The sequence below is a fragment of the Podarcis gaigeae genome (assembly GCF_964106915.1).
Source record: "Podarcis gaigeae genome assembly, chromosome: 9".
NCBI classification, from domain to species: Eukaryota; Metazoa; Chordata; class Lepidosauria; order Squamata; family Lacertidae; genus Podarcis; species Podarcis gaigeae.
The window spans coordinates 59,431,387-59,446,395 of NC_139685.1; positions in this window are offsets into that span (position 1 = coordinate 59,431,387).

The window sequence follows — 15,009 nt, forward strand, 5'->3', positions numbered from 1 at the left end:
ACAATGCTGGGAATGTGTATATACGGAACTAGCATTGCCTGAGCAAGTATTTGTCTCCAAGATTGTGTCTGTGCACATGCATGTGTGAAAGAGAACATTTGCCGCTTTGCATAACCATTTGTGCCTCCCTGCACGTATGATTTTGCTATTGAAGAGTCCTGGAAGGTAAAATGTCAGCCTGGATTTTGTTTGTTTGTTTGACATCATAATATGTGCACACAGTGAAGCAATTGCCTGGTGGTGTCAACATACACCCAGTCTCACTCAGCGCTCTACTCAGACCATATTCCGATGTTCCCAGGGTTCTGCAACTTGGATGTCACCCTGGGAGCAAAGCAGCTTGAAGCTTTCTTAAGGGTTTCTTTTGCACTATTGTGGAGAACTGTCTGGAGCCAGGTTGGCCAATGAGATGCCCTCCCGTGCCCTGAACCCCTGGCCTACCTAGCAGCAAGCCCCCATGCAAAAAGTTCAATCCAAAGGTAAGGAAATGGAGTCCAAATGGCCAAAGCTGAAGTCTAGCAGTTAGGATACAGTCCAGAGTCAAACCCAAAGCACAGTCCCATAGAAGTCCAGGAGCATCCAAGCCAAAGTTCATCAACATCAGCAGTTGAGCAGACCCAGCAGCTGAACTCTGCTTCCCTTTTGTATTTTGCATGTTGATTGCAGCATCTGGGCTGGATGAGGCATGCGGCCCTCACCTGCTCCAAGCCTACTCCAGTTGAGTCCCACCTGGCCAACTAAGGAGCTGGGCTGTGGGTCCTTGCCTGCTTCAGCCTCCTAGAGTGCCCCTCCTACTGCTCCCTACACCTCAGGGCCCACCATGTTCATCGAGACAGGGGCCCCTCCAATGATGGGTCCTTCTGCTGCTCTGGTTCCTGTGCACTGACCCGCATCCCCTCACCATCCTCTGTCACCATGTATTTCCTTCTCCATCCCCTGCTTGCCCCAGTGTGTCCTAGTTTTGGTGACATCTCTTGCTGGGAACCGCTTCCTCCTTCCCATCACCCTGCCAGTTCATGACATCTGGGTGTTGAGCTCCAGCTTCCATCATCCCTGATCATTGGGGCTGATGGAAATTATAGTCCAATAACATCTGGAGGACACAACTTTGGTTAACTCTGGCCTAGAGCGCTAGGCTAGGATCAGTGAAAACCAAGATTTAAATCTACACACAGCCTTAAAGACCATGTGGATAGCCTCAGACAAGCCATAATCTTCCCACCTAGCCTAGCTTGCAGGGTTGTTTTGTGGATAAAAAGAGACGAGCTTAAGAGTGCCAGCATGAAACCATGGAAGAACAATGGGATGCAAATGCATTAATTCAAGAAAATGGACTTCTTTGTGAGGCTCTGTGTAAGACCAAAATAGCCAGTATGAATGCTTCTAGACTGAGAATTTTTGGGGTGTGCCAGGCATGCTGATTCAGCAACCAGGCACACCACATGAGGATCAAACAGCTTAAAGAGCAAACTAAAGTGGCACAGCAGGAAAGAACGACTCTAGTAAATGAAAGTGGCACATTCCTCCCTGCCAACTTGGAATTTGTGTTCCCTGAGGTAGCTTCATCTTTCACTTCTAGTTTAGCACTTTAACTTTCTTAAAAGGAATGAGGAACAAGCCATAAAGTTTCTGTCTGCCAAGATGAGGTCTCATTAGCTTACAGTCTCCTATTAGAGAGGCTGGCCTAGATTGGCGCTGTTTAAACCAGTTGATGCCACAATGTTAGGTAAGCACGCACTGTCTCTTAGACTGCTGCCCACACATCATCTTGGCTTTCTGCCTTGGCTTTCTCTTCTGCTTTTGAGCTCAGTTTTTATCCTCTTGTGACCTGTAGCTCTGGTGGGCACCACTCTTGTTACAGTCAACACACACAGTGTGCTCCCTCAGGTGAACTGCTAATTAGGCATTGGACCTGATTTCCTTACAGCAGAGGTTCTCAAACTGGGCCACGCTTTCAGAATAAAAATTTCCAATATGTGCTTGGATCTCTCCTGCAAAATACTGATGGTCTGGAGTAGACATACACAAACACCTGTCTTAAACAGTGTCAGTGGCGTAGCAAGGTAAGGTGGTACCTGGTGCTGAAAATTTCTTGTCACCCCCCTCCACATTGAAATTATTAAAAAAGAACATAAGATACAGTTGCAAGTGTTATTTTCTGGTTTATTTACTTAAGATTGTGAGCATAAGCACTTAAACTCTTTCTTTCGTTATGGGAATTCCTTATGAATGATTTTTTTAACTTAATTTCACTATTTTCCACCTTTGGCTTAACATACAAATACAAACAAATAGCATGAATCATAACATTTACGTTACTTACCAAGCTCAATATCATAGAGTGCAGTGTTTCCCAACCTTGTGCCTCCAGATGTTTTTGGCCTACAACTCCCATCATCCCTAGCTAGCAAGACCAGTGGTCAGGGATGATGGGAGTTGTAGGCCAAAAACATCTGGAGGCACAAGGTTGGGAAACACTGGAGTAGAGGATGATCACAATGAATCAATGAACTAAAAAATGTTACAAAAATAAACTCAGCACGGCACTTATAAGCTTCAGTAATAATGCACAACTAACTCAACAGAATGACGTGGGGTGACTGACAGGCATGGCAGCAGATAGGATTGGTTGCGGGTTGAGTGATGATGAATCACCGGTTGTTTACGTCTTGCTTGAGTACAAACTGCAGAGACAGACTTCAGTGAATTGGCAGACAGACCCTATTCTTATCCATACGCACTCTACTACACAGCGTTGAGTTCAGCCATGTTTTGTTCCGTTTGTTGACTGAACTAAAAAATTTCAATATATATTATGTTGGCTTGTTGAGGTAAATTAATTATCACATGAAGTTATTAAACTCGTTTTAAATAATATTATTTTCCCCCCAAAAAAGTGTCATGAGCCCCCCCCAAAAAAATTATTGTAAAAACACATGTTTTTGCCATTTTGTCACCAGAGCCGTAGCTAGGTGATCTTGCGACCCTAGCAGAACTGTCCAGATTGCGCCCCCTAGTCAAGGCCACCACCCCCTGCTCTGGAAGTCCTCCTGGCGGCACTGGCCCTTCCTTCTTTCTCTCTCCCCCCTCACCTTCCTCACAGAACTACCCCCCTTTCCTCTCTCAGCAACACCAACACAAAAATATGTGCGTGAGGAAAAGTCGCTTACCCCAAAAAAAACTTTGTCAGGGGGAGAGAGAGGGGGGAAGTGGGGTAAGAGAGAAGGAGGGAAAATAAAGGTTTGCTGAGAGGTCAAGAGGTGAGGAATTTGAGTCTGGTCCTTCCACTGGTTGGGGAGAAGGATGGGGGAGGCTGTCCCCCATCTGAGAACACAATGGCTCTTCCCTCCTCCTCCTTCACTGTCCCCTCCTGTCACTACTGTACCTCAGAGCATCTTGTTATTGGTCCTGGAGATGGCAGAGAGGTGGTGGGGAGAGGAAACAGGACACTTTTCTCTCTCCCCCCCCCCCCTTTCCTTGGGAAAAGCCAGGAGACCCAACAACACCCAAACCGAGACTAGGGAAACTTTTATTCTTAGGAGAGTGAAGCAGCGCACCTGGTGAACGGCACAGGAACATGCTGTCCTGCCGCCACACTGCTCCTGCCTCGGCTTCTTGGCTTCCTTATCAGCTCAAGGCATCCAGACGCAGCTGGAGAGAATGACGGAGGGAGATGGAAATGGAGGAGCCTGCCATCCCGGCAAGAAGCGAGAGCGCTCCACAAAGAGGAGAGCAAACTTGGGTCACATATGAAAGCGCCCCTGGCGGGGACCTTCCTCACCACCTCCTAGCAATGGCCATGTTTGTCACCCCCCTCAGTGATGACACCCGTGGCGGTCCGCACCCACCGCACCCCCCTTCCTATGCCATTGTCCCAGCCTAGTCCAAGACTAGGCTGGCCCCAGGTCTATTGTTCTCCTGACATCATCCCCAGCTGGAAGTGAAAGGGGAAACCTGCCTTGCCCCTTAGCCAACCTTCTGGAGGCTTATTCATCTCATAGTTTCTGCGGCAACCAGTCATCCGTACTCTTTAGTCATGCAAAGAGATACTTAACAGATTTGGACCGACTTAACAAAAAGACTGATTTGACCATTCCAGCAGTCTTTTTTCCGCTACAGAATCCCACATTGCATATATAAAACTACAGGCTTGGAGGGCATCCCAAAATTACACCCAGACTAACCCTCGCCAAGTTCTGTAACTATATAATTTGTGAGTTTTTAATTTTCATTTCTAAGAGAAATGGCAACAAATAATATGAAGTAACAATATGAAGTAACTCAGTTTAGGAGGCATTTCCCATTACAGAGGTGAAATCTTTGAACTGGACAGAGAAATCAGAACTGACAGCATTCTGATAAACCACAAAAAGTTCATGCCACAACAAATTTGCTAGTCGTTAATGCCCTGCAAAACTCTTTTTGCTGGAGGTACAGGTACCCGTCTGTACATTTGCTAAGTACTTCCGATCGAGGGTGAAATTTCACAGGGCTAGCTTGAGGCTTGATCATTTAAGTACATCGTGCTTCAGATACCAACCAAAATTCAATCTGTACTGACACACGGCTTTCTAGCAGCAGGAGATTTGTTGGCCTCCATCCCAAAGGCACAGTTTATCTGAGAGGTTATTCCTTGGAAAGAGAAAAGTGAGGGTGCCAGGTGCATCCATCATAACAACCAGTGCCACTAGAAAGCAACAAACATATTTACAGGGCACAATCATGGAGTTAGAAGGTCTCTACCTAGCGCAACCTCCTGCTCAATGCAGGCTCACCAACGGAGGGTGCAACTAAAGCATCTCCTACTGATGACCCTCCATGATGACTGACAGAGGTTGATCAGTAAAGAGACTTGGGTCACATCCAGACCACACCATACATTTAAGGCACATGGCTTTCCCCCAAAGAATCCCAAGCACTGTAGTTTGCTAAGGATGCTAACTAAGAGTTCTGTGGAGAGTAAACTACAACTCCCAGGATTCTCTCAGAAGGCCCTCGGAGGTGGACCTCAGTGTCCGGGCTGATCAATGGGGGAGGAGATGCTCCTTCAAATCTCCACCTTTAGGATCGGTGGAGTGAGGAAACAGGCTTACCTCAGAAAGTTGCTTGGTCCATGATATCCTCTCAGAGTCTAGAACAGGGATGATATCCTCTCAGAGATGGAAGGAACCTTCAGGGTCATCTAGTCCAACCCCCTGCAATGCAAGAATCCAACTAAAGCCTCCATTACAGATGGCCATCCAACCTCTGCTTAAAACATCCAATGTAGGAGAGTTCACCACCTTCTGTGGGAGTCTGTTCCACTGTTTAACAGTTCTTACTGTCAGAAAGTTCTTCCTGATGTTTAGTCAGAATCTCATTTCTTGGCCCTGCCCTCTGGAGCAGGAGAAAACAAGCTTGCTCCATCTTCCATGTGGCAGCCCTTTAGATATTTGAAGATGGCTATCATATCTCCTTTCAGCCTCCTCTCTACCAGGCTAAACATACCCAAAATCCCTTAACCATTCCTCATTAGGCTTGGTTTCCAGACCTCCTCTACACACATTTCAGTTGTCAATACCCAGGGCTGTTTTATCAGCCGGAACTCACAGAAAATCAGTTCTGGCACCTCTTAGGTGGGCACCATTGCCATTGTACGAGAAAAAGGGAGGCATTCATGGTGATTTCTGGCACCTTTTTCTAGAAAAATAGCACTGTCGGTATCCTTTTTAAATTGTAGCGCCCAGAACTGGACACAGTATTCCAGGTGTGGTCTGAGCAAGGCAGAATATGATGGTGGGAACTGTAGTCCAGCAACAACAGAAGGGCCACAGTTTTGTGATTCTCAGCAAGTGGTATTCAAAGGTATGCCATCTTCAACAGTGGGCATAGACTGGGCAGGCTTCCAGTGAGGAACAGTCAGCCTTGGTACTGGGTGTTATTGCTGGCCAGACCTAGCTCTCAGAGAGGCCTGCCTCCTGCCAGCTTCTCCCACTGGCCTTAGTCCCAGGAACTTGCGGCTCCTGATTCTCCCCCTCACTAGCTCCCTTAAGGCCGAATAAGGTGTGGCAGTAAACACATCTTTAGCAATCAAGTTGGGTTTTTAAAAATAACAGCAACAGGTGTGGGGCTGGGTGTGTGTGTCTTTTTATGAAGACCATAGAGTGTGGGTGGGTATGTCCTTCCCCCACCCTTCCCCTGCCATGGTCCTGATGAAAATCCAACACACACACACACACACACACACACACACACAACACAGCCACAGTTAGCCTTGAACAGGAAAGCTCTTATTAAAGTCATGGATGTCTAGCAGCAGTCAGGGCTAATTGCAGCTGTGGGAAGGGAGATTTTTGTTAGAACCACAGCAAGAGGGGAAAGCATGTTTCCTCTGCACCTGCTACAGTCCCCATGAAAAGCACCACACACTTACTATTAATTTTTTTTAAAAAAGAAAAAGGAATTTAAACTGACCCAATGGTTCAAGATGCATTTAGGAAAGCACTGTTTGGCCCTTAGAAGTTGCATAACGGCCAGCATCACAGTTGCAATTTTGCATAGGACAAAAATTGAAGCATGCATTACCCCACCAGCAGCCTGATGTGGACTAATGGCAGGAACTCTGCATATTTCTTTTACAGTACAAAGCAGTGAAGTACAGGCCCTCAAAACAATGCTAGAGATCCAACTCATAAAATTCCTAGCAGAGTGGAATTCCCGCCCAGCCTTTGACATCCTTTTGTCTGCTGATCTCCCGTTCTACCTTGTCAGACTAGCAGAGGCAGCCTGCGGAGAAATCAGCTCCCTTGCATAGGACTGTGGTTATGGCTCCACCCTAATGGGGAAATGGAAGTTGCATGAGTAGTTGAGTAAAGAGGACATAGTGTGTTGATTCCGTCTGATCAGAGTCAAGAGGGAAGGAGTTGAGAAACAGGCCATCTCTGTCTCAGGTTGTTTAAATAGTAGCCGCTGCCACACAGTCAGCAGGCCCACTTGCTGGCAAGTCATAAGGATGTAAGAAGAGCTCTGCTGGCACACATCTGGTGCCACTGATGGCATGTGGCATAATAACACATAATGTGTTGCTTGCTGCAATACCTTTACGGTATGCTGCGTGAGTAGCTGTTGTCGTTACTGCTGCTGCTGCCTGTCCCAGGCACTTACACACCAGTTCAAATCCCAGGCAACCCTCCCAATAGTCCCTTTTAAATACCAAGACACAAGGGACCAACCATTCAGAGTTTAGAGAAGATGTACTGGACTGGCTGGATGCCGAGGAGTGGTGGGAGGCATCAGCTGGGGAACCCCCAGGGGAACTCCAGCAGAAGAAGACTCAGTGCCAGGGGATTGGTGGTGGGATGATGATGAGTGGTCAGAGGGAGAAGAGGGATCTGGGAACTGGGAGGAGGAAGTGTTGGAAGCTGAAGAGACAACAGGGTTTAGTGAGCAGGAAGAAGCTGGGGCAGAGAGCAGTGCAGAATCAGAGACAGAAGCGGAAGCTGGAGAGAAGTGGGAGCCATGGGGCTGAATAAGCCAGTGAGTTTCCCCCTCCAGCTCCTCTTCCTCCTGGTCTCCCAGAACATACAGAGAAATGAAGATAGCAGAGCAACAAGAGGCAAGACGACAAAGTCTTAGGCTGCTGGGGAAGGAACTGGTGAGCGGTGGGAAGGCAGGGATCTTCAGTCCTTGCAACTGCGGAGAAGTGTTGCTGTGACCACGAGGCATGAACTGTTTTTGTTTTCTTGAATAAAAAGTTAACTTCACTAACATCAGGTGATTTATTGCTTTATTGCCTGAATCCGACTCCTGACAGAAGATGTCTGTGAGCTATCCTATACCTGCAACAGGATGAGATGGTGCAATCATGAGATGGTATGGTAGACTATACTACAGTACTTTAGAACTTCTTTGACTACTCCCCCCAGACCTCCCTAGAAGGGGGAAATCAGGGGCAGCTGTCACCACCATGCCCCTGGCCTCCTTTCAGCGGCACTGCTGTGTTTACTAGGAGGGAGAGGGGTGAAGCAGTGGGGAGGTTGACATGGTACAAGTGCACTTGTGGAGCCAATCCAATCTGTTTGCACCATGCCAACCTCCCCACAACCTTTTACACACACACCCTTCCCAGTAAGCAACAGCATTAAATGTGTATTAAATGTATGGTGTGTATATTTCCAGATGCTAGTGGTATCTCCGTGCTACACATGCTTGCTTTCTGGTGACATAGATGTTGGTTCACCAGCCCAGCTTACTCTTCAGTTCTGTATGGGCATGGCTTAGCCACCATTAAAATGTGTGTAACCAGAAACCACAAAGATAACAAGTGGGAATTTGAGACGCCAGTGGCATTTCCAAGCCATTGACAGCTTGGCTGATTATTTAAAGTCGTCAAATGCCACCACTGCTCACTTGCACGAAAGACTTCTAAGAAGAAAAGGGCTCTCATTCCAGAAAGGCATTCAAAAGAGTTAAGAGGCTTTTAAGTCCTGTTGAGCTGTGTCCAGTGCACTGCATGCTGTATATTCTGACTCACCCGTCTTTCTCCGTTCTCCCCCTCACCAGTGCTTGATATGAATGACGAATCTCAGCTCTGCTGTCTTCCATTTTGGGTTGAGGCATCTGAGCCATGGTAAAAACCAATACTTTGTCACATTAACACCTGGTGCCAACAGCCTATCAGCATGCCGGTTATAAATAGAGATCCTCTCGAGAGGCATAGTCTTACCTGGAACGGCCATTTGGGAGTATTAAAAGCCATGATTCGTGCTTGTCTATTATTTGGCACTTCTTATCCATTTTCTTTTCCCCTCTGGAGGAGGAGAAGGAGGCAGGAAGTATTTCTTTCAGTACTGCATAATGTGCTTTGTAGGCAAGTTTAAGGGAGCGTTAATAAGATAATGCACTCTTTGGATCCAGGTGAATCTGTTCAGTACAAACATGATCTTCTGGTGCTCTTCTTGTGATCACTAAAATTTGCATCGGACTAGGACACCCCACTTCCCATATGCTAATATATGAATGTTATGTCCTAGATTAAAAAAAACTGGGGCACTCTTGATGATCACTACTACATTCCTTAAAATCTTTAAGGAATATCAAAAGTCTTCACCCAGAGACTGAAAAATCTTGATACATTCAAAATAAATCACTCTGATCTAGAAAGTTATTCATGCATTATTACCATATTTGGGCTGCAAATATATTTCTTCAATTAAAACTGTTCCACTACTAACAATAGACACACCTTACCAGTGCTCATAGTATCTCTTGTTCACAGAAAATTTACTTTCTCATTGTTTGGATTCCTTTTGTTTTTGTTGTTTAGTCGTTTAGTCGTGTCCAACTCTTCGTGACCCCATGGACCAGAGCACACCAGGCACTCCTGTCCTCCACTGCCTCCCACAGTTTGGTCAAACTCACATTCATAGCTTCAAGAACACTGTCCAGCCATCTCGTCCTCTGTCATCTCCTTCTCCTTGTGCCCTCAATCTTTCCCAACATCAGGGTCTTTTTCCAGGGTCTTTTCTCTTCTCATGAGGTGGCCAAAATATTGGAGCCTCAGTTTCAGGATCTATCCTTCCCGTGAGCACTCATTGTATTCCTTTGGCATTATTTTAAAATGATCGTCTGTGACCACATAGTCTAGAAGTAAAATTACTTTAGGACAAAAGTAGGGACAAAAGGCCATTTAATGTAAAAGGCCATTTCAGTGCCCCTTTGGGCGCTCAAATCTCAGTAGCACCCCATGCAATGCTAAAATCTGCCTCCCACAGATCTGTGAGTCGTCCCACAGATGAACAAACCAACCATGGCTTGTTGTTCCAATACTTGGCTTGATTTCCAGCTGCTCTTGCCTCACACGTCTGGGGTGGGCTGGTCAAAGAAGCCATGGTCAAGGAAGAGTGCTAAGTTCACAAGTAACACATAAAACAAACCAAGGTTCATAAATCAACCATGGTTTTATTTTACGCCTCGATGGCCATAAACAAACTGTAGTTAAGTTGCCGGGCAGGGCTTACACATTATGCTAAACCATAGTTTAATAAACAACTACTTAATAAAACACGGTTTGGCATTACTGTATGTGCAAACCAGGCCAATGAGTTAGGCTGCAATCCTAACCCCACTTACCTGGGAGTAAAAAGGTAAAGGTAAAGGGACCCCTGACCATTAGGTCCAGTCGTGACTGACTCTGGGGTTGCGGCACACATCTCGCTTTGCTGGCCGAGGGAGCCAGCGTAGAGCTTCCGGGTCATGTGGCCAGCATGACTAAGCCGCTTCTGGTGAACCAGAGCAATGCACGGAAACACCGTTTAGCTTCCCACTGGAACGGTACCTATTTATCTACTTGCACTTTGACATGCTTTCGAACTGCTAGGTTGGCAGGAGCAGGGACCGATCAACAGGAGCTCACCCCGTCGCAGGGATTCGAACCGCTGACCTTCTGATCGGCAAGTCCTAGGCTCTGTGGTTTAACCCACAGCGCCACCCGCGTCGTACCTGGGAGTAAGCCCCACTAAATTCAATAGGACTTAGTTCTAAGTAGATATAACCTTACAGGGTTGCTGGGAGCATAAAATGGGGGTTAAGCCATGGGTGCCATCCTGAGCTCTTTGGAAGAAGAGTTGCAGTGAAAATGTAATTGAAATACCATCTTGCTGAATGAAGGGCTTTGTTAGTTTAATCACTGGTGTAGGTGAGCTGAGCATGAAGTGATGCTTTACTTTCTCGCCCTTGTCCTTGCCCCCCCCCCCGCCCAATCCAGTGTGATCCAGTCCTCTTCCTTTGGTTATTTATTATCACATAGGTGATAACAGCTGCTCAAGGGCCCCACGTGGCCGACATGCTCGCTTTCTGCCAACAGGTCAGCCAGTCCATCAACCCTCCTTTTTTATTTTTACGGCATCTATTCATAGCAGATCTCTCGACCCACTTCAGAAGAGTTATAATTAGACTGCATTAAACCCCATTCAGATAAACAAAACACAGATGGCACACAAGCAAGGGAGCCACAGAGACTCATTCTTATGGGCAAATAAGGCAGGGTGGCTTGGCTGCAGAGGCTCCTGTCCAAAGCCCAGCTTGCCTGGTTTGATATAGGGAAACTGAAGCCTGTACCCTCCTCCTCCTCCTCCCAGGTACAGCTTAGCCCAATTTGGTCTGTTCATCAAGGGAAGTGTTTGTTTTCATTATATTTGCAGCGAGGCAAGTGGCTATGGCAACATTAAACAGATCAGGTTTCAGTTCCTTGTCGGAGGGACTATTTAAAGCCTGCCTGGCCCCTTCGTGGTCACTGCTGTGGGGTCTTTTGTTCAGGTCACTGCTGCTCAGTCATTCATGTGCACGCCTAAGGGCTCAGAGAGCTAATAACAATATTATTGCTGTTGTTGTTGTTACCTGCCTTGGTGCTCTTTCAAAAGAAATGCAGGAAATGATGCTGCTGCTGAACTGGGAGGCGAATAACATCTTCATTCCCCCAGCCCCTCCTGCATCTGCCTCCATGACAAGGGCTTAGAGAGGTGGAGGAGGCGGCGGCAGCAGCCACCCAGCAAGGAAGTTCTCCTGGCCTGTGTGGGTCAACCATCTAGCATTCTAGCGGCTTCCAAAGGCCAGGAGACTCAGCTGCAGAATAACACTTGTCAAAACATCGGAGAATGGTTGGGGTGGGCATACGGGACCTTACATACACCTCTACTCTGCTTCCATGACTTTTGTATCGTTGTGTGGTTTATTGTGTTTTAAACATATTGTAAGGCACCTCGATAACTTTGGTTAGGTGGTACTAGTATGGGGTAATGTCAGGGCCATCTTAAGCATATCTGGTGCCATGGTGCAAAGATCCCTCTGACAGCGCCCCCCCGCCCCCGTTTCCCAGAGTTGCTGACCTTTTTTAGGGAGGACAGCACTGCCAGCAACTTGCCCAGCTTTGTGGGGCTGGAGGAGGCGGGCAGCAGCTGGAGCGCAGCTCCTCCGGTGGGGAAGAGTTGGAGGCTGGATGCAGTGGCTCCCAGCTCAGCTGGCTGCTTCGTGCAGTGGTGGCCACGGCAGGTGGAGGCTCCGGGTGTGGCGCTGCTTCGGCGCAGCATGGCGGAAGCGGGTGAGGGCGGCGAGCTGATGCCGGGAGGTGCCGTGTCCAGCCTCTGCCTCTTCCCTGGTGCCCTCCAGAACTTGGCGCCCTGGCACCTTGCGCCACTAGCCTCTATGGGTAAGACGCCCCCGGGTAATGTGTTGGAATAGGACTAATCCTCACCAAGCCATGAGTCTCAGTGGGTGATGCTGGGTCAGTGACTACCTCTCAGCCTAGCCTACCTCACAGGTTTGTTGTGAGGATAAAATTGGGGAGAGGTGGAGCATGGAGGAAAAGATGGTGCATAAATGTAACAAACAAATAAAATACTCCTAAGTAAGATGGGAGAAGAGCTCGTCTTTCTTTCAAAAGAAAATGAAGGTAGCACACACACACACACACACACAGCAATTCCCCAAACCCAAAGAACAGTGAAATTATTTGGAAGTACAAAAACAAACTGACAGCCCAAGAGTTTCAAAAGGCAGGCTTTAAAACATGGGGTCAGGAACAATCAGTCAGTTAGGTTTTTATTTGCTCCAATGTGTTAATTGATCAGTTAGGGATGATAGCTTAGTCGATGAATTAATCACCCAACAATTAAACGAAAGAGCACCCAGAAGAACAGAATGGCAACAAGGCTGACAATAAGGGCAGCCATGCGTCCTACTTTACAAAGAGTGGTCCTCTATTTGAATAGCTGTCAAGTCCAGTTGAAAGATGAAGAATCATTAAAATGGAGAGCAGGAAAAGCCTTGAAGCTGCCCATCAAGAGTGAACACCAAGAGATACAAGAATCCTGCTTCCCAGGTCACCTGGTCACAGGCTTCCCCACTCTGTCCAGGTGTATTGTATTTCCATTTAAAGTGTAGCAAGTATCTATAGATATAAATTTAGCATGGACAGATGTTTGGTGATGAAAAATCCTTTCCCCTGCATGATCCATTTCCTTTTTGGGGGTGGGGAGATGTGTAAGTGGCCACCATGATCACAAGTCCATATGCCAGATCCCCAAATTCCAGCTGTTCTCTATATGGCAAAAGCAGAAGAATGAAGAAGCCAGATAGGCCTCGCTAAGGATGGCATTCGACGTCTCACGTTGCCATAGCTGAAGGAAAAGGCTCTTGCCTCTTATATCCACCTGCTGAACTTCAGGCTGTAGGAGAACATGAAGCAGGAGCTCTGAAGCAGATCTAATTGAGTCGGGCAGGTGCAGGCAGGAGGAGATATTCCTCAAGGAACACTCATCTCAGAGCATTCAGGTCTTTCAGTTGAGCCCAGTAACAAAGAGGCAACCAATATACCGGTAGTTGTATCTCACTCCAAAATAGTGACAGTCGGAGGTTCACACAAGAAAATGGTGCAACTTTAGGGTTCACATTTCCAGACACAATCCCAAATTTGGATGGTTCCCACTCCATTAGAAGAGTTAAAAAAGAAATGCTTCTTTTCTTGGTCAGATGAAAGCACAGGATACTTTGTGAACCGACTGCAAATGGTGTAGCAGAGTTTCTGGCAAGCCTACACCTAAAGACTTTACAGTAACTCTATCTGGATGTATGAGAGAGGACGATCTCCTCAGAAGATTTCATGTGAGCATTTAATCTATCTCATATTTTGCAGGTGATAAAATTTGTTTTTATTAGTCAATATATGCCCCACTCCACCCCATCACATTGGTCCAGAGCAATTTACAAATCCAAAATAGTCTGGAGATGATGGCTCAGAAGTGCAAAAATAAAGATAGCAGTCAACAGCAAATGTGTGAAGAAAACCTAGCGGGTGAATTTGGATGCAGGTTTTATTTGGTGTCAAGAATGAAAATGTTGCACTGGCTCAGCTTCCTGGAAAAGAGATCCAGCGTCAGATCTTGGTATTGAAGTCAACAAATTTAATTTCGGTTGCTGAAATCTATAGGATTCCAGGGGTTAAAAGGGGGATATTGGAGAACCTGCAATATCTGGTATTTTGATTTAAGCTTCTTGAAGGTGTTTACCCCATTTGGGGACTTCCCTGGCTTTTTTCTGGCCCATGTAGGACCAGTCTGGAAAGTTAGCCTTGGTGAAGACGACGCTTTCATCCCCAAAAAAGGTTTTGATTGGAGTTTCCATTGAAACGAGGCTGTATTTTAATGTTTAAATGTTGTATTTTAATCTTGTTTTTAAGTTGCATTTCAATCAATTTGTTTTTGTATCGGGTGTTAGCTGCCCTGAGCCCAGTCTTGGCTAGGGAGGGCGGGGTATAAATAAAAAAATTATTATTATTATTACTGATAGATCAACTGTTGCAATTATTTCCTTGCGTGTTGTTGGAAAGGGCATCCCAACTCCTTTATCTGGACTTTCCAGTGCTTCTTTTCTCTCGGAAGTTTATTAAGTTCATTATTCAACTCATAAATCCTGCATTCACCTAAGCAATGGTTTCCTTGTGGAGCTTCTCCAGACAACTTGTTTATTGAGCATTTATCTTGATTTGTTTGCACTAAACCTATGGGCGCCTCCAGACTTATGGTTATGTCAGTGAGACAGTAATAGTGCATTTGTGACTTGGGTCTCCACAACATCATTCTGCTTTATTAGTTGTACTGCAGTGCATCCTCAGTGTTACCGCATGCTGGTATCTGGAGGGACGCTATTGCACTATACTGCAACCAAAGCAGGTAAAAACAACAACCCCGACACGGAACATTTGTGGTATGAAAAGTTACATGATTTTAGTAGGAAGTTACAGGAGAATACAGTATGTTCGCCCCAAAACCTCTGCAGGTACAAAGAGTACTGAAACCAGAATTCTCCCTGATTGGTTTGTGGGGTGTTCAAATGTCTTCCTGCTAATCATACCACACTTTCTAATGTATTTCCCTGTAAAAAGTCATTTTAAAAAGTGGTGTGTGTGTGTGTGTGTGTGTGTGTGTGTGTGTGTGACAGAGAACTTTAATCCACTTTAATTGTACAAACCTAAAT